General features: G+C 47.3%; 1 long non-coding RNA gene across 1 annotated transcript; it reads left to right on the top strand.

The window, feature by feature from the left end:
* Positions 1 to 2,429: 2,429 nt before the first annotated feature.
* LOC123361846 lies at positions 2,430 to 8,587 on the top strand. Its single transcript, XR_006576249.1, has 3 exons — positions 2,430 to 2,609; positions 7,178 to 7,705; positions 8,236 to 8,587. It is a non-coding gene; the product is annotated as an uncharacterized LOC123361846 (long non-coding RNA).
* Positions 8,588 to 21,974: the final 13,387 nt, after the last annotated feature.

The raw sequence follows: 21,974 nt of genomic DNA, 5'->3' as shown, positions 1-21,974 counted from the left end.
TCTCACCTTCAGATGTTCCAATAAGCTTCTTTTACAGACTAGACTCCTTCCTAGTCTGGGTCCAGCAATCACTCACACCCCGGTAGTTACTGCTTTTGTTCCAGTTTCTTTCAGGCATCCCTCTGGGATGGAGAGGCTATCTTCTGAGCCAGCTGAAGACAAAATGGAGGGGTTTCCAGGGCCTTTTCTATTCTCTCTTGTGGGGGGAAAACCCTTTTTCTCCTGTGCAAAAATCACAACAACAAGATGGAGTCTGTAGCCACCTGGGCAAGTCACATGTCTACAAATGATTCAGCTTTTTGCAGGTCGACACCATTGTTTACAAATTAGTTTGAATGTTCCCAGGAAAGCTCAGATGTGGATTGGTGTCTCCCAAAGTCCACTGTTAGTTACATACTCCCAATTACCTGATAACCCCTTCACGCTATGTTGACCAAATCTGCCTTATGTGCTTCCTACAGCAAACACTTTAAATACAAGCATAGAGCCAAAGCTCATAACTTCAGATATAAAAATGATACATGCATATGAATAGGATGAATATATTCAGTAGATCATAACCTTTGCAAAGATATTCACATGGCATATCTAGCATAAAACATATTCCAGTTATGACATATTTACACTCATAAGCATATTTCTATAAAGCATTATGGGTGCAATGTCACAAAGGGCTGTGACCAAAGTGCTGGCTGCTGCTCTAGTGCTCATGAATAATTACTTTGGTCATTATGACTCCATGGTCAGTGACAATAAAATGACCTGTAAAAGCAGCAAAGAATCCTGTGGCACCTTATAGACTAACAGACGTTTTGCAGCATGAGCTTTCGTGGGTGAATACCCACTTCTTCAGATGCAAGTGGTGGAAATTTCCAGGGGCAGGTATATATATGCAAGCAAGAAGCAAGCTAGAGATAACGAGGTTAGTTCAATCAGGGAGGATGAGGCCCTGTTCTAGCAGTTGCGTGAAAACCAAGAGAGGAGAAACTGGTTCTGTAGTTGGCAAGCCATTCACAGTCTTTGTTTAATCCTGAGCTGATGGTGTCAAATTTGCAGATGAACTGGAGCTCAGCAGTTTCTCTTTGAAGTCTGGTCCTGAAGTTTTTTTGCTGCAGGACAGCCACCTTAAGATCTGCTATTGTGTGGCCAGGGAGGTTGAAGTGTTCTCCTACAGGTTTTTGTATATTGCCATTCCTAATATCTGATTTGTGTCCATTTATCCTTTTCCTTAGAGACTGTCCAGTTTGGCCAATGTACATAGCAGAGGGGCATTGCTGGCATATGATGGCATATATTACATTGGTGGACGTGCAGGTGAATGAACCGGTGATGGTGTGGCTGATCTGGTTAGGTCCTGTGATGGTGTCGCTGGTGTATTTCCTCGTGCGGGTACTGTAGTTTTGAGAATGCTTGGATCAACAGAGCCAGACGTGTACCCAGATCAACAGAGCCAGACGTGTACCCAGAAGCCTCCTACTGCAAGACAAACCCAAGAAAGAAACCAACAGGACTCCACTGGCCATCACATACAGTCCCCAGCTAAAACCCCTCCAGCGCATCATCAGGGATCTACAACCCATCTTGGAGAATGATCCCACACTTTCACAGGCCTTGGGTGGCAGGCCAGTCCTCGCCCACAGACAACCTGCCAACCTGAAGCATATTCTCACCAGTAACTGCACCCTGCACCATAGTAACTCTAGCTCAGGAACCAATCCATGCAACAAACCTCGATGCCAACTCTGCCCACATATCTACACCAGCGACACCATCACAGGACCTAACCAGATCAGCCACACCATCACCGGTTCATTCACCTGCATGTCCAGCAATGTAATATATGCCATCATATGCCAGCAATGCCCCTCTGCTATGTACATTGGCCAAACTGGACAGTCTCTAAGGAAAAGGATAAATGGACACAAATCAGATATTAGGAATGGCAATATACAAAAACCTGTAGGAGAACACTTCAACCTCCCTGGCCACACAATAGCAGATCTTAAGGTGGCCGTCCTGCAGCAAAAAAACTTCAGGACCAGACTTCAAAGAGAAACTGCTGAGCTCCAGTTCATCTGCAAATTTGACACCATCAGCTCAGGATTAAACAAAGACTGTGAATGGCTTGCCAACTACAGAACCAGTTTCTCCTCTCTTGGTTTTCACTCAACTGCTAGAACAGGGCCTCATCCTCCCTGATTGAACTAACCTCGTTATCTCTAGCTTGCTTCTTGCTTGCATATATATACTTGCCTCTGGAAATTTCCACCACTTGCATCTGAAGAAGTGGGTATTCACCCACGAAAGCTCATGCTGCAAAACGTCTGTTAGTCTATAAGGTGCCACAGGATTCTTTGCTGCTTTTACAGATCCAGACTAACACGGCTATCCCTTTGATAATAAAATGACCATGAGCTGCCCATCTTCTAGCCACATTCCCAGGATTCCCTGCAGAATGTCCTGGTGTGTATAAAGTGGTATAGGGAGGGCCTCCCATGAGTGGGGCTGGCACTAGATAAACAACTGGCAGAGCCACAGGAACAAGGATGCAGCAAATAACTAACCGGCAGAATCACTATGAGGGTAACTGCTCCAGTGGACTGATAAGGGTGAGGTTGGCTGCACCATGGATATATGGGCAGATTGAAAGAGAACCCCCAACATCATCCTGGAGAAGCCTGGAAACTCCTAAATATGACGATGTGCTGGAGGGGGATCTCAGGAACTGCATGTTAAAATGTCAGTACCAGAGTGAAGGGAAGACTGGAGTGATTTTTCTGCCTTTGATCCAGGAGTTTACTGCCTCTTTGGCTACTGCAGAACCAGCCACTCAGATAGCTCCACAGTGATAGATGAATAGATCACTGTCAGAGAGGACTTGCCCCAGAGGCTTATAAAAATACTTCTGAACAATCACTCTTACTTTTGGAATGGGGCAGAAGGAACAGGAGTCAGGGATTCAATACTCTCCCAGAGGAGGCCTCCTGGTCTCACCTACAAAGATCATGCGCAGACAACTGCACACTCCCAGTTATAGGGCACTGGGATACAACTAGTAGAGCTAGTCATCCTCCCCCCCCCCCCCCCGAAAATAAAAGCCATGTCCCATGAGAATTTCTGTTCTGTCAAAAACGCAACATTTCTGCCTAAAAAAGTTTCAATGGAAAATGTTTGACCAGCCCTAATAGTTATTGGTATACTCACTGTGTAGATTAGGAACAACATATAGAGTTTCCCAGCAGAGTGAGCTACCACGAGCCTTGCTACAGACTGTATTCTACCTTGTCTGCTGCTGGGGATGACTCCAGATTTCAGACTGAACCATGAAAAAAAAATTCTCTCTAGACTTAAATTGCTATAATGGCAGCAGCCGCTCAAGAGACCTTCACCTGGTATTAGCACTCCAGCCCATTCAACTCTCTCCTGCAAGGAGTGCTGCTATTGCTAGTCCCATCCCTTATTCTCCACCCTCCTGTGTTCCTCCAGTGCTCCTTACTGGGACCTGGAGCAGCCAGTCCCCCAATTAATGTTCTCCTCTCCTTCTCTCTCAGTGTGTGACCCATTCCCCTCTCTCACCGCCCAGATACCTGTGGTGTCCCCTGCTGTAGGGAAGAGACGGGACTCAGCTGTGTTGAATCTAAAATGGATTCTTTAATGAGGCAGTTGTACATGTTCAGACCCTCCTGTGGTTCTCCCTGATTATCTAGCTCCCAACCCGGGTAATGGAGCTGTGCTGCCCAGTGTCACCACACCAGCTTTCCCTAAATCCCCGTGTGGGGGAAATAGTGGTGGAAGGACGTGCTATCAAGTCAAGGGTCTCCATTGCATTCCTTTCCCACCTTCCTTCCCCCAATCCTTATTCTATCTGCTGGTGCACTGCCTAACCCACCCTCACCACCAGGACGAAACACATGAAGAAACAGGAGCTAGAACTATAAAATGTCCTGTGGGGAGTTCAATGCGCTAGAAAAAGTTTCACTTAGATCATCCAAGATAATACCACTTAGCTTTTATACAAGGCTTGTCTCCAGTAGATCTCAAAGTGCAGCTGGAATATTAGCAACTCTGGGCATACTCTGGTGAGACATGAAGAGATCTCTTAAACCCTTAACCCTATGTTGGGGGCCTCATTCCAAAATACTTGGGATTTGAAGACTAGCTTATTAGATGGGCCAGAGCTGAGGAGCTGAGATCTGAATGCAACTGTCCCTAGAGTTGAGAAGTCTAAATCCAGTGTTCCAGTCTGGGCCTATCACTATGAACATGTTATCAACCCTATTCAGGAGTTACTTGGTCTCTTCAGGTTTTCATTCAGTTGCATGTCCCTAGTAGGCAGAGCTGGTTTAAGCAGAACCGACTGCTTTGTAGGTTCTCTTCACCCTCAGCACCCCCACAGGTGAGCACACCAGAGTGCACCGCAGAAACCCATCACTCGGCTCCCAGGATTAGTCTCAGCACTGTTGCATTGCTGTCTCCCTCTCCTCATTGATAAGTATATATGAGCTGGTTATCCAAGGAGGGAGGAACATATCAGAGGGGTAGCCATGTTAGTCTGGATCTGTAAAACCGGTAAAGAGTTCTGTGGCACCTTATAGACTAACAGACGTACTGGAACATGAGCTTTCATGGGTGAATACCCACTTCGTCGATGCATGTAGTGGAAATTTCCTGAGGGAGGGTAATTGTTTGGGGAGGGTGCCTGTGGGAGGAGAACTGAGACTAAAGTGGATAAAATTGAGCAAAGAAGGAAAAATTCTGCTGGGCAATCAGGAAACAGTTCCTATTAGTGAGGGGTCTGTTAGAATGTGGAAAAGTTTCCCTGCGGACAGGGCAGGAGCTCCAGTGTTTGGGCCTGGAGAATACATTAGAGGAGCAATCCTTCTGTGGCTGGTGAAGGGGGATGGAGGAGTAGATGCACAAGACTAGAAATGGGCAGCAAGGAATATAGTCTCTTTGGAAGAATATGTCTGAGATATGAGGGAAGGTTCTGGCAGTGGAGAAAGTTGAGTGGTGTGGGTGTTAAGTGTCCAGAAGAAACTGCACCATCTACTCAGGACACTCCCTACACTAACACTGGAACAAATCAACATACCCCGACCAGGGTCATTCTATCTACTACCCAAGATCCACAAACCCAGAAATCCTGGACGCCCCATCATCTCGGGCATTGGCACTCTCACTGAAGAACTGTCTGGATATGTGGACTCTCTACTCAGACCCTCTGCCACCAGCTCTCCCAGCTATCTCCGTGACACCACTGATTTCCTGAGGAAACTACAATGCATTGGTGACTTTCCAGAAAACACCATCCTAGCCACCATGGATGTAGAGGCTCTCTACACAAACATCCCACACACTGATGGAATATAAGCTGTAAGGAACACTATCCCTGATGATGCCACAGCACAACTGGTTGCTGAGCTCTGTGCCGTTATCCTCACACACAACTATGTCAAATTTGATGACAATATATATCTCCAGATCAGTGGCACCGCTATGGGCACCCGCATGGCCCCACAATATGCCAACATTTTTATGGCTGACCTGGAACAACGCTTCCTCAGCTCTCGTCCACTCATGCCCCTTCTCTTCCTACGCTACATTGATGACATCTTCATCATCTGGACTCATGGGAAGGAGACTCTGGAAAAATTCCACCATGATTTCAACAGCTTCCACCCCACCATCAACCTCAGCCTGGACCAATCTACACGAGAGGTCCACTTTCTAGACACCACGGTGCAAATAAGTGATGGTCACATTAACACCACCCTATACCGAAAACCTACCGACCACTATGTCTACCTTCATGCCTCCAGCTTCCATCCCGGGCACACCACACGATCCATTGTCTACAGCCAAGCACTGAGGTACAACCGTATCTGCTCTAACCCCTCAGACAGAGACCAACACCTACAAAATCTCCATCAAGCATTCTCAAAACTACAATACCCGCACGAGGAAATAAGGAAACAGATCAACAGAGCCAGACGTGTTCCCAGAAGCCTCCTACTCCAAGACAAACCCAAGAAAGAAACCAACAGGACTCCACTGGCCATCACATACAGTCCCCAGCTAAAATCCCTCCAACGCATCATCAGGGATCTACAACCCATCCTGGACAATGATCCCACACTTTCACAGGCCTTGGGTGGCAGGCCAGTCCTCGCTCACAGACAACCTGCCAACCTGAAGCATATTCTCACCAGTAACTGCACACCGCACCATAGTAACTCTAGCTCAGGAACCTATCCATGCAACAGACCTCGATGCCAACTCTGCCCACATATCTACACCAGCGACACCATCACAGGACCTAACCAGATCAGCCACACCATCACCGGTTCATTCACCTCCACGTCCACCAATGTAATATACGCCATCATATGCCAGCAATGCCCCTCTGCTATGTACATCAGCCAAACTGAACAGTCTCTACGGAAAAGGATAAAGGACACAAATCAGATATTAGGAATGGCAATATACAAAAACCTGTAGGAGAACACTTCAACCTCCCTGGACACCCAATAGCAGATCTAAAGGTAGCCATCCCGCAGAAAAAAAAACTTCAGGACCAGACTTCAAAGAGAAACTGCTGAGCTTCAGTTCATCTGCAAATTTGACACCATCAGCTCAGGATTAAACAAAGACTGTGAATGGCTTGCCAACTACAAAAGCAGTTTCTCCTCCCTTGGTTTTCACACCTCAACTGCTAGAAGAGGGCCTCATCCTCCCTGATTGAACTAACCTCATTATCTCTAGCCTGCTTCTTGCTTGCTTATATATACCTGCCCCTGGAAATTTCCACTACATGCATCCGACGAAGTGGGTATTCACCCACAAAAGCTCATGCTCCAATTCATCTGTTAGTCTATAAGGTGCCACAGGACTCTTTGCTGCTTTTACACTTCCTAGAGAAATCTCTAATCACTTATAACTAAATTATGAACCAGTTTTTTAAAAACATGTTATGACACTTTCCTCCGACTAAGGACTAAGCCCAGTCCTGAGCACCTTCAGCTCCCACTGACTTCAACAGAAATGGAAGGTATGCAGCCCCTCATAGATGTATGAGAACAACCCTGCATTGTCCACAGAGAATGTTCAAAGATGTTGCTAAGAGATTTTCTATCTGTAATTATTGATTCATTCTTCTTGGCTATCTTGCCTTTCACAGAGCAAGTCTGGACATGCTGCCTCTTGGGCTGGGAGCCCTTTCACACCAGCCACTACTACTACTCTAAAGACACCATGAATTAGGGTGCCAGCAAGAGGAACTGCGCAGAGATGGGTTCCCACCTGGTGGTGATCAACATGAGAGATGAGCAGGTAATTTGCCAGGGATTGGTCTCCAGTGGGAATTCAGTGCCCAGCTCTGGAGGAGACCTCCACACACTTAGACCTGCTCTTGAATTTGAGCAGGAAATTCAATCTCCATGTTCATTCCATCCTGATCTTCCTCAGTCATCACCACCAGCACCAGACTCACACCTTACAGGAACTCTGCCTTCCTATTGTCTGCTCAGTGATGGCATCTGGCAAGATTTACATTTATTTTTCATCCAGGCTTTCCTTTCCAGTTGGAAAGTTCCAAAGGGAACTTATACAGGCACCCAAGTAGAAAGTTACTATATTCGTCCGACTCATCAGGAGGAGAAAGGTCAGTGGTGCTCAGTGGATCAGACTCCAATAACCAGACTGCAGTGTGAGTATCTCATGGGATGGAGACTATTTACCATCCTCCCCTTAGCCCAGCAGATTAACATACAAGGTAATGGGAAGGGGGTGGGGGTTAAAAGGGAGACCTCTGTCACCTACTGGAGCTAAATGTTTCTGCTCCAGCAAAGGGTAGATTTGTTGGGGAAATATGATCGGAGGCTATAACTCCATTTTAGGGAACAGTATAAAGGGAGGAAGGTGTGGTGCTTAGATGTGCTTGTAATTATTAGAACTGGGAGCACTGGCTGTTGGGAGTCTGAAAGGACAAGAAACAGGAAGGAGAGGGGAGAAGTTGAGGAGGCTGACTGAGAGTTACAGAGTGTGCAGCAGCAGCTTGGCAAAGAGGTTTCCACTGTAAAAATAAAGTCCTGTTGAAGCTTGTTAGTACCTTGCCTGCTTGATACAACAGAAGGGAAATCTGTCAGCAGGATTCAAAACTGTACTTTTCCCTGCTCCTCCATCCTCACCAGCTACAACTGTTTCCTCTGTGACCCTCATGATGAGTCTCTCCTACAGGTTCTGGAAAGACAGAGAACCCAGTAACCTTGACAAGGAGAAGTGTGTTGTCATGGATATGAGGGGAAACACATACTCAGAGGACTACGAATTGGAATAATCTCCCATTACACAGCAACTTATCGACACTGAAAAACTGCAGCAACAAATATTTGATTAAAAAAACATCCTGGGTGTCAGAGTGGAGAGAGAACCCATTCCTCACCAGAAGCAGCTCACAAAGATTTGATAGGAGGGGTCAGATTAGTCCTGATCTGCACTTATGTGGGAGTGGTGGGGACTGTGGTGGAAGTTCCCGCACTCAGTGGCCTGAACCCAAAGTAATTTAAAAAAAATTAAAGCTGCTGAAAATGTTTAAAGTGGAAAAATGCCACGTCAGCTGAGCTCTGCTTGTGATGTCACAAAAGCTGCCAATGCTATCTCCCAACAAGTCTGGTAGAAAGGGTAGCTTTGGGAAGGGGAGGGCCAAGGGATTTGCCTTGCCCTTGAAGGGAAAGATATTATTCTCTTATAATGAAGCAGACAAATTTAAACCCAGGGGAAGTGTATCACCTACTAGTGTGCCATCACTTTCTGCTTACTCCTTACTCTTACTGCATACAACTCTTCACCAAGAATTCTGATTATTTCAGGGCTGTGTCTACTAGTGTGTATATTGGAAATACAGGTAGGTCCAAACTGGTATCCTCACTAACCCATTTAGAATTCAGTTCCATTTTGTAGTGTAGTTTAAGCTCGGGACCTAGTATAAGTTCTCTCTTGTGTAGATAGAATTGTGCTGAGATGACCACATAGTAACTGCTTCCCATGCCACACTTATAGTTCTAAGCCAGCTGGGGTAGAAGATGTAAACCAAAGGGTTTATCATCCCTGTTAATTATTATTTGTGGAAAGGGTGTAGACGTATGGATGGAAAAGCAGCCCAAAACTCTGTAAGGCTTGCAATCACTGAGTCTTGTTAGACGTTAGAACTACATTCTTGCTGGGAGAAAAATACCTGGGTCTGGTGTAAGAGACTCAAATGTCCTGCTGTGAGGAGCTGTAGAAAAAGGAGGGGTTTTCAAACTACAGGAGCTTCAGTCAAAAAAAAACAACAATCTAGGGATGGCTGCCACTGCCTAGGAGCCAGTGCTGGATTGTTCCCTGCAGTGCATTCCCCACTTTGTCTAATTCTAGTTTTGAATGGCAGCAGCAATGACAGCGCTTCCACTACTTCCTCTGAGGAGACCACAGGCCTCAATCTCGTTGTTGGGTTTTGAGGCAGACTGTCTGATGCTCTATATAAAGTTCTCTCTCTAGTGCTGTGCTTTTTCTGCTCTCTCCTTACTCTCATAAGAACATAAGAACATAAGAAAGGCCGTACCGGGTCAGACCAAAGGTCCATCTAGCCCAGTATCTGTCTACTGACAGTGGCCAATGCCAGGTGCCCCAGAGGGAGTGAACCTAACAGGCAATGATCAAGTGATCTCTCTCCTGCCATCCATCTCCATCCTCTGATGAACAGAGGCTAGGGACACCATTCTTACCCATCCTGGCTAATAGCCATTTATGGACTTAGCCACCATGAATTTATCCAGTCCCCCTTTAAACATTGTTATAGTCCTAGCCTTCACAACCTCCTCAGGTAAGGAGTTCCACAAGTTGACTGTGCGCTGAGTGAAGAAGAACTTCCTTTTATTTGTTTTAAACCTGCTGCCTATTAATTTCATTTGGTGACCCCTAGTTCTTGTATTATGGGAATAAGTAAATAACTTTTCCTTATCCACTTTCTCAACATCACTCATGATTTTATATACCTCTATCATATCCCCCCTTAGTCTTCTCTTTTCCAAGCTGAAGAGTCCTAGCCTCTTTAATCTTTCCTCTTATGGGACCCTCTCTAAACCCCTAATCATTTTAGTTGCCCTTTTCTGAACCTTTTCTAGTGCTAGAATATCTTTTTTGAGGTGAGGAGACCACATCTGTACACAGTATTCGAGATGTGGGCGTACCATGGATTTATATAAGGGCAATAATATATTCTCAGTCTTATTTTCTATCCCCTTTTTAATGATTCCTAACATCCTGTTTGCTTTTTTGACCGCCTCTGCACACTGAGTGGACATCTTCAGAGAACTATCCACGATGACTCCAAGATCTTTTTCCTGACTCGTTGTAGCTAAATTAGACCCCATCATGTTGTATGTATAGTTGGGGTTATTTTTTCCAACGTGCATTACTTTACATTTATCCACATTAAATTTCATTTGCCATTTTGTTGCCCAATCACTTAGTTTTGTGAGATCTTTTTGAAGTTCTTCACAATCTGCTTTGGTCTTAACTATCTTGAGTAGTTTAGTATCCTCTGCAAACTTTGCCACCTCACTGTTTACCCCTTTCTCCAGATCATTTATGAATACATTGAATAGGATTGGTCCGAGGACTGACCCTTGGGGAACACCAGTAGTTACCCCTCTCCATTCTGAGAATTTACCATTAATTCCTACCCTTTGTTCCCTGTCCTTTAACCAGTTCTCAATCCATGAAAGGACCTTCCCTTTTATCCCATGACAGCTTAATTTACGTAAGAGCCTTTGGTGAGGGACCTTGTCAAAGGCTTTCTGGAAATCTAAGTACACTATGTCCACCGGATCCCCCTTGTCCACATGTTTGTTGACCCCTTCAAAGAACTCTAATAGATTAGTAAGACACAATTTCCCTTTACAGAAACCATGTTGACTATTGCTGAAGAGTTTATGTTTTTCTATGTGTCTGACAATTTTATTCTTTACTATTGTTTCAACTAATTTGCCCGGTACCGACGTTAGACTTACCGGTCTGTAATTGCCGGGATCACCCCTACAGCCCTTTTTAAATATTGGCGTTACATTAGCTAACTTCCAGTCATTGGGTACCGAAGCCGATTTAAAGGACAGGTTACAAACCTTAGTTAATAGTTCCGCAACTTCACATTTGAGTTCTTTCAGAACTCTTGGGTGAATGCCATCTGGTCCCGGTGACTTGTTAATGTTGAGTTTATCAATTAATTCCAAAACCTCCTCTAGTGACACTTCAATCTGTGACAGTTCCTCAGATTTGTCACCTACAAAAGCCAGCTCAGGTTTGGGAATGTCCCTAACATCCTCAGCCATGAAGACTGAAGCAAAGAATCCATTTAGTTTCTCCCCAATGACTTTATCGTCTTTAAGCGCTCCTTTTGTATTTTGATCAAGGGGCCCCACTGGTTGTTTAGCAGGCTTCCTGCTTCTGATGTACTTAAAAAACATTTTGTTATTACCTTTAGAGTTTTTGGCTAGCTGTTCTTCAAACTCCTCTTTGGCTTTTCTTATTACACTCTTGCACTTAAGTTGGCAGTGTTTGTGCTCCTTTCTATTTGCCTCACTAGGATTTGACTTCCACTTTTTAAAGGAAGTCTTTTTATCTCTCACTGCTTCTTTTACATGGTTGTTAAGCCACGGTGGCTCTTTTTTAGTTCTTTTACTGTTTTTCTTAATTTGGGGTATACATTTAAGTTGGGCCTCTATTATGGTGTCTTTAAAAAGGGCCCACGCAACTTGCAGGGATTTCACTTTAGTCACTGTACCTTTTAACTTTTGTCTAACTAACCCCCTCATTTTTGTATAGTTCCCCCTTTTGAAATTAAATGCCACAGTGTTGGGCAGTTGAGGTGTTCTTCCCACCACAGGGATGTTGAATGCTATTGTATTATGGTCACTATTTCCAAGCGGTCCTGCTATAGTTACCTCTTGGACCAGCTCCTGCGCTCCACTCAGGATTAAATCTAGAGTTGCCTCTCCCCTTGTGGGTTCCCATACCAGCTGCTCCATGAAGCAGTTATTTAAAGTATCGAGAAATTTTATCTCGGCATTTCGTCCTGAAGTGAAATGTTCCCAGTCAATATGGGGATAATTGAAATCCCCCACTATTATTGGGTTCTTAATTTTGATAGCCTCTCTAATTTCCCTTAGCATTTCATCATCACTATTACTGTCCTGGTCAGGTGGTCGATAATAGATCCCTAATGTTATATTTTTACTAGAGCATGAAATTTCTATCCATAGAGACTCTATGGAACATGTGGATTCGTTTAAGATTTTTACTTCATTTGAATCTACACTTTCTTTCACATATAGTGCCACTCCTCCCCCTGCACGACCTGTTCTGTCCTTCCGATATATTTTGTACTCCGGAATGATTGTGTCCCATTGATTGCTCTCACTGTGTACAATGCCCCTTCATGAATTCCCTGCTCATTTCAGGGCTGTGTCTGTTATGGTGTTTATCCTAATAAAGTCAAGATGTAAACAGACTCTGATCCAGTTCATTCCAGGAAGCCCATTTCCTGAGCAACCATCCTGAAGAGACCCCCAGAGTACTGGGATGACCTCTTACGCAGGCTTTGTGATTCACAAAGGGCAGCATAGCTCTCGGCTCACTTCAGGGCTGTGGCTATTGAAGTCTTTATCTGACTAAAGTAATTTTTTTGGAAAATACTGAATATAATTCAGTTAATTCTTCTGTCTTCTGGGCTAACTTTAAGTCCATCCCTGCCCTGGTATGGAGCAGTGCCCCCAGGGCTCTCTCCCTGGAGACTCTTTCCCTTTAGCAGTCCTGTGATGTCCCCAGCTCTCCAGTCAAGTCACTCCTTCACTTCCGTCCCCAGGGTAACAAAGTTCAACAAATGGTTGGCCCTCTGCAACGTCTTCAGCCCCAGCCTAGAGCCCTTTAAATTCCAGCCTTGTGCTTCTACACAAAGCTTTTCCCCTTCTCAGGCCTTTGGTGACTCTGCCAGTGAGGGGACCAAGGCCACCCCACTACTCCAGGTCCCAACCCACGGACCCTACAAATAGCAGCCACATGTGACTTCCTTTCATAGCCCTGGTCTACACTATGAGTTAGGTCGAATTTAGCAGCGTTACATCAATTTAACCCTGCACCCGTCCACACGACAAAGCCGGGTTTTTTTCGACTTAAAGGGCTCTTAAAATTGATTTCTGTACTCCTCCCCCAACGAGGGGATTAGCGCTGAAATTGACCTTGCCAGGTTGAATTTGGGGTAGTGTGGGGGTAGTGTGGTTGTAATTCGATGGTATTGACCTCCAGGAGCTATCCCAGAGTGCTCCATTGTGACCGCTCTGGACAGCATTCTCAACTCAGATGCACTGGCCAGGTAGACAGGAAAAGGCCCGCAAACTTTTGAATCTCATTTCCTGTTTGGCCAGTATGGCAATCTGCAGGTGAGTGCAGATCTCATCAGCAGAAGTGACCAGAATCGCAAAAGAGCTCCAGCATGGACCGAACGGGAGGTACAGGATCTGATTGCTGTAACAGGGACCTGCAGCAGTGCCGCATGAAACTTAAGGAGTTGAGGCAAGCCTATCAAAAAGCCAGAGAGGCAAACGGCCACTCCAAGTCAGAGCCCCAGACATGCTGCTTCTATGATGAGCTACATGCCATTCTAGGTGGTGCAGCCACCACTACCCCAACCCTGTGTTTTGACTCCGTCAATGGAGTAGCACGCAACAGGGATGTAGGTTTTGGGGACGAGGAAGATGAAGAGGAGGAGGCTGAAGATAGCTCACAGCAAGGAAGCGAAGAAACCATTTTCCCCGACAGCCAGGAAATGGGAAATGAGGGCGCTTCTGTTTGAAACCATTCCCACATGTTATGAAGGTTAAAGAAGCCAAAAGACTGTCTTACTATGGCTGCTCGCAAGCCAAATTCTGTTGCCCAGCCCTGCGTGAGTGATCTCTCACACCAAACCAGCATACCCTCAATAGAAGGCAAAATGTGACCTTGTACTGAAAGCACATGTGCTATGTAATGTTAACAGCAAGGTTTACTGTGAAAGAGTCTACCCATTGTTCTATAAAATGTGTCTTTTTAACTACCACTCTCCCTTTTATTTCCTCCACCAGCTACAAATGTTTCAACGCTCACACTATCTTCTCCTTCCCAGAGGCTAGCGAAGATTAGAAGGCGAAAAAAACGCACTCGCGATAAAATGTTATCTGAGCTCATGCAGTCCTCCCACACTGAAAGAGTATAGGAGAATGCATGGAGGCAGACACTGTCAGAGTCCAGGAAAGCACAATATGAACACAAGGACAAGTGGCGGGCTGAAGATAATAAGTGATGGGCTGAAGATGATAGGTGGTGTCAGCTTGCTGAGAGAAGGCAAGAGGCAATGGTGAGGCTACTGGAGGAACAAACTGATATGCTCAGGTGTATGGCTGAGGTTCAGGAAAGGCAGCATGAGCACAGACCAGCGCTACAGCCCCTGTGTAACCAACTGCCCTCCCGCCCCAGTTCCATAGCCTCCTCACCAAGATGACCAAGGGAGGGGCTTCCGAGCAGCCAACCACTCCACCCCAGAGGACTGCCCAAGCCACAGAAAGCTGGCATTCAATAAGTTTTAAAGTGCAGTGTGGCCTTGCCTTTCCCTCCTTCCCCACTCCACCTGGTGCTTCCCTCCTCTCCCACCCGTCCCTGGCAGTTATCCCCCTATTTGTGTGATGAATTAATAAAGAATGCATGAATGTGAAGCAACAATGACTTTATTGCCTCTGCAAGCTGTGATCGAAGGGGGGAGGGGAAAGTGGTTAGTTTACAGGGAAGTAGAGTGAACCAAGGGTGGGGAGTCATCAAGGAGAAACAAACAGAACTTCCACACGATAGCCTGTCCAGTCATGAAACTGGTTTTCAAAACTTCTTTGATGTGCACCACACCCTCCTGTACCCTGCTAACCACCCTGGTGTCTGGCTGCGCATAATCAGCGGCCAGGCAATTTGCCTCAACCTCCCACCTCACCATAAACATCTCCCCCTTACTCTCACAGATATTGTGGCGCGCACAGCAAGCAGTAATAACAATGGGAATATTGGTTTTGCTGAGGTCTATCCGAGTCAGTAAACTGCGCCAGCGAGCTTTTAAACCTCCAAATGCACATTCTACCATCATTCTGCACTTGCTCAGCCTATAGTTGAACAGCTCCTGAATACTGTCCAGGGTGCCTGTGTATGGCTTCATGAGCCATGGCATTAAGGGGTAGGCTGGGTCCCCAAGGATAACTATAGGCATTTCAACATCCCCAACGGTTATTTTCTGGTCTGGGAAGAAAGTCCTTTCCTGAAGCTTTTGAAACAGACCAGAGTTCCTGAAGATGCGAGCGTCATGTACCCTTCCCGGCCATCCCACGCTGATGTTGGTGAAACATCCCTTGTGATCCACCAGTGCTTGCAGCACCATGGAAAAGTACCCCTTGCAGTTTATGTACTTGCTCCTTGGTGCTCCAGTGCCAAGATAGGGATATGGGTTCCGTCTATCACCCCACTACAGTTAGGGAATCCCATTGCAGCAAAGCCATCCACTATGACCTGCACATTTTCCAGAATCACTACTCTTGATATCAGCAGCTCTTTGATTGCATTGGCTACTTGGATGACAGCAGCTCCCACAGTAGATTTGCCTACTCCAAATTGATTCCCAACTGACCAGTAACCGTCTGGCGTTGCAAGCTTCCACAGGGCTATCACCACTTGCTTGTGAACTGTGAGGGCTGCTCTCATCTTGGTATTCTTGCGCTTCAGGGCAGGGGAAAGCAAGTCACAAAGTTCCATGAAAGTGCCCTTACGCATGCAAAAGTTTCTCAGCCACTGGGAATCGTCCAAGACATGCAACTCTATGCGGTTCCACCAGTCTGTGCTTGTTTCCTGGGCCCAGAATTGGCATTCCACAGCATGAACCTGCCCCATTAACACCATGATGTCCATATTTCCGGGGCCTGTACTTTGTGAGAAGTCTGTGTCCATGTCCTCATCACTCTCGTCACCGTGCTGCCGTCCCCTCTTCGCCTGGTTTTGCTTTTGCAGGTTCTGGTTCTGCATATACTGCGGGATAATGCGTGTGGTATTTACAGTGCTTATAATTGCTGCAGTGATCTGAGCGGGCTCCATGCTCCCAGTGCTATGGCATCTGCGCTGAAAAAAGGCGTGAAACGATTGTCTGTCGTTGCTCTGATGGAGGGAGGGGCGACTGACGACATGTCTTACAGGGTTGGCTTACAAGGAATTAAAATCAACAAAGGGGGTGGGTTTGCATCAAGGAGAAACACACACAATTGTCACACAGAATGGCCCCCTCAAGGATTAAAGTCAAATCTCTGGGTTTAGCAGGCCAATGCTCAAACCATTGAGCTATCCCTCCCCACACTATTCATGGAGGGAGGGAGCGGGAAGAAAATGAATGCAAAACAAATCTGGTCTCTTTCTTGTTTTGATCCACTCCATCTCTCTTATACATCTTAGGCTGGCAGCAGACGATCCAGTATGACTGCTAGCTGTCGTCGTCTCCTGGGTGCTCGCCAGAAGACGGTGCAGTACAACAGCAGGCAGGACTGAATCTCCATGAGACGAAACTTAAAAAGAGAATGACCTGGAGTCACTCCCATTTATGTCCAGGCGCCAGGGCCGGTGCAACCACTAAACAAACTAGGCAGTCGCCTAGGGCGCCAAGATTTGGGGGCAGCCTGCCGCCCCCCGCACTTCCCCCGAGTGTCCCCTGGCTCCAGAAGCGTCCCTGCCTCTCTCCTGCAGCTCCACGCTGCCTCGGCTCTGCTCTGCTCCCCGCATCAACTGCTGCTGCAGGGTCCTAGCGCCCCTCAACCACTAGTGGCAGGGCAGGCTGCCCTTACCCTGCCCTTTCCCCTCAGACCCTTTTCTTTTCTGGTGGAACCCTCCACCAGCACAGGGCCCCCCCACCCGCAGTCACCGCTCCTGCCCCACACTGGGCAAGGGTCACCCCCAGTGAGGCTACTGTGAGGGGCAGCAGCAGGGGAGGAGGAGCACATGTGATGGCAGCTCCCCACCCCGGCACCCACCACCGGGGAGGCAAGGGGGCTTCCTGGACCTGAGAGGGGCCCTAGGAGCATGTGCAGTGAGTGTGCTACCGGGGTGAGGGGAGGGAAGTGGGGACCCCTCCCCCAGAACTCACTGCTGCTGGCTGAGAGAGGGCTGGGGGGAGTCCTCCTCTCTGGCCCCATCCCTGGGGCAGCCTGCCTGCACCCCAAACTCATCCCCAGCCCTGCCCCACCCAAGAGCCCGCACCCCCAGCCAGAGCCCTCACCTCCCCGCACCCCAACCCTCTGCCCCAGCTCCGAGCCTCTCCCACACCCCAAACCCTTTATCCCCAGCCCCAGCCAGAGCCCGCACCCCCCCGCACTCCAACCCTCTGCCCCAACTCCGAACCTCTCCCACACCCCAAACCCCTCATCCCCAGCCCCACCCCAGAGTTCTCACCCCTCCACCCTGCCCCCTTCCCACACACCCTCTCTGCCCCCAAACTTCCTTACAGAGCCTACAACCCAGCCCTTCACACGCCCTCCCAGAGCCTGTACCCCTCACCCCCCTGCATCCCCACCCCTTGTCCCAGCCCAGAGCCTACACCCAAACTCCATCCCAGAGCCTGCACCCCTCACCCCCTCCTGCACCCAAACTCCCTCCCAGAACCTGCACCCCTCACCCCCTCCTGCACCCAAACTCCCTACCAGAGCCTGCACCCCTCATCCCCTCCTGCACCCCCACCCTCTGCCCCTGCCCAGAGCCTGCACCCAGCACCCAAACTCCCTCCCAGAGCCTGCACCTCAATCTCCTGCCCCAACCCGGGGCCTGCACCCCAGACCTCCTCCCCCCTCCCAAACTCCCTCCCAGAGCCTTAGGCAGATGGGGAACAGAGTTGGGAGCGGGGGCGGGTTCTAGGCACCACCAAAATTTCTACAAACCTGCCACCCCTGCCAGTATCTGGGTTTTAAGCCCTGTTATGCCTGCACCAGGCCTAAGCCTGTGAGTGACCCCCAGAGCAGCTGCCTGAAGTGCTTGGGGGAATCACACATGAAAGAGAAGTGTCGGCTTTGTAAAACTTTCGTCCGAGAATGCAGAAGGAGCGTGATATTCATTTGAGGGCTCTCCTCATGAAGGCTGCGCTCCGCCCGGCGCAGGACTCTATGCCCAGCACCTCAGCCTTGGTTTGTAGTGCACCCCTGGCTCAGGCTGGCACCACTACCCCTTGCCAGTGCCCAAGAAGCAGTCAAAAAAGTGGGACTCCCTGGCACCGAGCAAAAAGGGTCAAGGGATATCAGACAAAGGACCTTGTTCAGGCCACCTGCCCACCCCAGAGCCACATGGGGGTTTCTCTCCGATTGGATCCACTAGTCTCCCCAAGGATCCACCACTAACTCCTGGGAGTGTCACGGGATCCAAACTCACTATTGTGCGAATATGCATGTGTAGGTTGTTGAAATTTGTCCTATTGATATTGTCAGTTGTTGTATGACAGAGTATCCACCATTCTAATTTTATAAATTTTAATTAACGATAATTGGATATTCTAAAGGTAGAATAAAATGTAGTAGATATTCATATGGAAGAATGAAGGAAGGAAATATACGTGACTAAAAAGGGTGTATTTCTGAAAGTATTTTGAAAGTTTATAATAAGCGATGGTCCGGGGGGAGGGGAGGGAGAAGGGGGGCGCAAGGTGGAAATTTCACCTAGGGCGCAAAATATCCTTGCACCGGCCCTGCCAGGCGCCCTGACAGACCTCACCGAGGTCAGGTAAAAGAGCACCCAGGAGACAATGACGATGGTTGCCAGTCGTACTGCACCGTCTGCTGCCAAAAGGCAATGAGCTGCTGCTGTGTAGCAATGCAGTACCACATCTGCCAGCACCTTGGAGACATACGGTGATGGTGAGCTGAGCGGGCTCCATGCTTGCCATGGTATAGCATCTGCATGGGTAACCCAGGAAAAAAGGCTCAAAATGATTGTCTGCTGTTGCTTTCACGGTGAGGGGCTGACGACATGTACCCAGAACCACTCATGACAATGTTTTTGACCCATCAGACATTGGGATCTCAACCCAGAATTCCAATGCGCGGTGGAGACTGCAGGAACTCTGGGATAGCTACCCACAGTGCAATGCTCCAGAAGTCGATGCTAGACTCGGTACTGTGGATGCACTCCGCCAAGTTAATGGTCTTTATGGTCTTAAGTGGGGACACACACAATCAACTGTATAAAATCGATTTCTAAAAAATCGACTTCTATAAATTCAACCTAATTTCGTAGTGTAATAGTTGCGGCTGCTATTCTCTGGGCCACTTCCCACATAGCCCCTTCCTCTTCACCCTTACCTCAGGGCTGAAGTTCTCTGAGCAGGGTCTCTCACAGATTTCCTCACCAGGAGCCTCTCACTACCTTCCTCATCCTTCCACTCCCAGCCAGCATCTAACCTGCTTAGCCCTTGCAGCTCCTTTTAACTGAGCCTTCAGGGCTCTGATTGGCTGCTTCCCTGCAGCCTTTCTACACAGGTCTAGAGAACTCACCTTCACTGCTTCTTTTCTGGGGCAGGGTGTGGCGGGGCAGGGAGGGCTCTAGCAGTGGACATCAAAGGACCTGTCACAAGGATTCATAGATCTTCATTGTCTCTTAATGAGTCCAGATAAAAATATAGATAGATATATTTTCTAATTTCCATCCCTGCAAATCCCCCTGGGCTTTGAGAATCAAGCTGGGCTCTTTCTTCTTCACTCATCATCACTGCTATTAAGATTCTGCAGGGCAAATTCTGCCCTCAAGGATGCCTGCACAACCCTCATTGTGTCTCCTGGGTGTATAACTTAGGGCAGAATTGCATAGCAAATAACAACTCTGCTGATGATGCACAGGCAGGAACAGACTCTCATTCTCTCTCTGAGATGTACTGGCTCTGCAGGGCTAAGAGGAGTAAAAGGCAGCAAACGTAAAGTCAGTAGGTTGACTGGGAACTCACACAGGGAGCGGGTCTGTAGGGCATGGAGGAGCCATTTTTACAATTGCCTTTTAGAGAGGCCCACATGAAGTCTTAGAGTAACTCAGGATTCAGTTAAATTGGTGCAACCCCCTTATGTAGAGGCTTTTATTGTGGTTTATGACAAGGGCATGCGAGTCAGTAAGGAATTGTCCTAAGCTAAAAGTGTCACACTCATTTATATAGAAATAGGAGTGTCAGCACCCAGAGGGTTGCACCAAGTTAGCTAAACTGGCATCTAAACCCCATTTATTTAAATCAGTGCAGTTTTCTCATGGAGACAAGCCCGCAATTAAACTCAATAAGATGGAGCCCTGCTGAAACTCTGCTGGGAGATGTTGCTGTTATGACTGGGCATTCTAGCCTGGTTGTACTTGCAGTGTAGATGAGTAGTACAGTGAATAGTTATTATTTCTTATAATTATTGTCTGGGATAAATATTCACAAGCGCTGTGTGAGCAGCAGGGACTTTAAAACCTCTGTAAAAACTACAAACTGTTACAGTTATGGCTACTGACTCATGCTACTTTAAAGACATACTTACCAGAAGAGAAGAGGAAAAAGACTCAGCCCCCTTGTGTGAGAGACTCAAATACTTTGATGTGAGGAGGCGCAGAAAGAGGGCAGATTTTTCAAAGGAGGGCCTGTCTCCATAGTAAATTATACCAGAATAAGGTGGGATGTGAATTTAAAGTGCTGTATTACATTGGTATAATTCCCTGTGGGAACACTCTTATTCTGGTTTAAGAACATCTTTCTCTAGTTTATCTTCTCTCTTTTTGTAAGGGATTTAAGCTTAACCCCCCCAACCCCCCAAAAAATGCTACTCTTAGGCTAGAATAAGGGTATACTCATGGGGGAATTGTACTGGGACACCAGTGGTTTAATTATAATTATACTGGTAAAACTTTCCTATGTAGATAAGCCCTGAGAGACTGAGCCTAGACTGAAAGTCCTAGGGATGGAGAGACACTACTAGTTCTCATCTTGCCCTCTGTCTGAGGGTACGTCTTCACTACCCGCCGTATCGGCGGGTAGCAATCGATTTCTCGGGGATCGATATATCGCGTCTCATCTAGACGCGATATATCGATCCCCAAATGCGCTCCTGTCGACTCCGTAACTCCACCAACCCGAACGGCGGTAGCGGAGTCGACATGGGGAGCCGCGGACATCGATCCCGCGCCGTGAGGATGGTAGGTAATTCGATATAAAATACTTCGACTTCAGCTACGTTATTCACGTAGCTGAAGTTGCGTATCTTATATCGATTTTCCCCCGTAGTGTAGACCTGCCCTGAGAGGCGGGCCTTAACCATAGTGTCTCAACCAGTGCTGACTGCTTGTCCTTGGCTGCACTTGAGGTTATGGCAGATGATACACATTATCAGCAAAGGATGATTTTGTTAACGTAGCTCAGGCTGTGGAGTCACAACTGGCAGAAACAATGAAAGAAGGAAAGACTCAGAGAAAGAGAGCCAGAAAAATTAAAACAGGAAAAGTGCAAAGAGAAAGAAAAAGAGAGGGAGAAAGAAAAAGAAATTGTGCTGGCTGGGAGATGAGTGTGCAGTTTTGCTAGGGTTGAGGATGCAACTTCCTTTTCAGCCATTAGCTTCCTGTTTTCCCTTTTCTTTTCATGGGTTTCTGGAAACCTCAGGCTGGGTTTCTGGGTGAAGAAGCCCAAGAGCTGTCCAGGGTGTATCTCTATTTCCAAATGTCTTTCAGTTCTTCTTAGGGGCTTTCCACTCTCAGCCTCTCCTTCTCTCACTGCTTGGAGAGGATGTAGCAGAGCTTCCTGAACGGAAGGACTCGTGACTGGCAAGTGTCATCCTCTGGCTCTAGGGAATTAAAAGATCAATTTTTAAATGTGATGGAATTATAAATATATAAAGAAC

This window comes from Mauremys mutica, chromosome 1 (assembly GCF_020497125.1).
Source record: "Mauremys mutica isolate MM-2020 ecotype Southern chromosome 1, ASM2049712v1, whole genome shotgun sequence".
Lineage (NCBI taxonomy): Eukaryota > Metazoa > Chordata > Testudines > Geoemydidae > Mauremys > Mauremys mutica.
The sequence above is the reverse complement of the archived record's forward strand: the minus strand, read 5'-3'. Positions and strand labels throughout refer to the sequence as shown.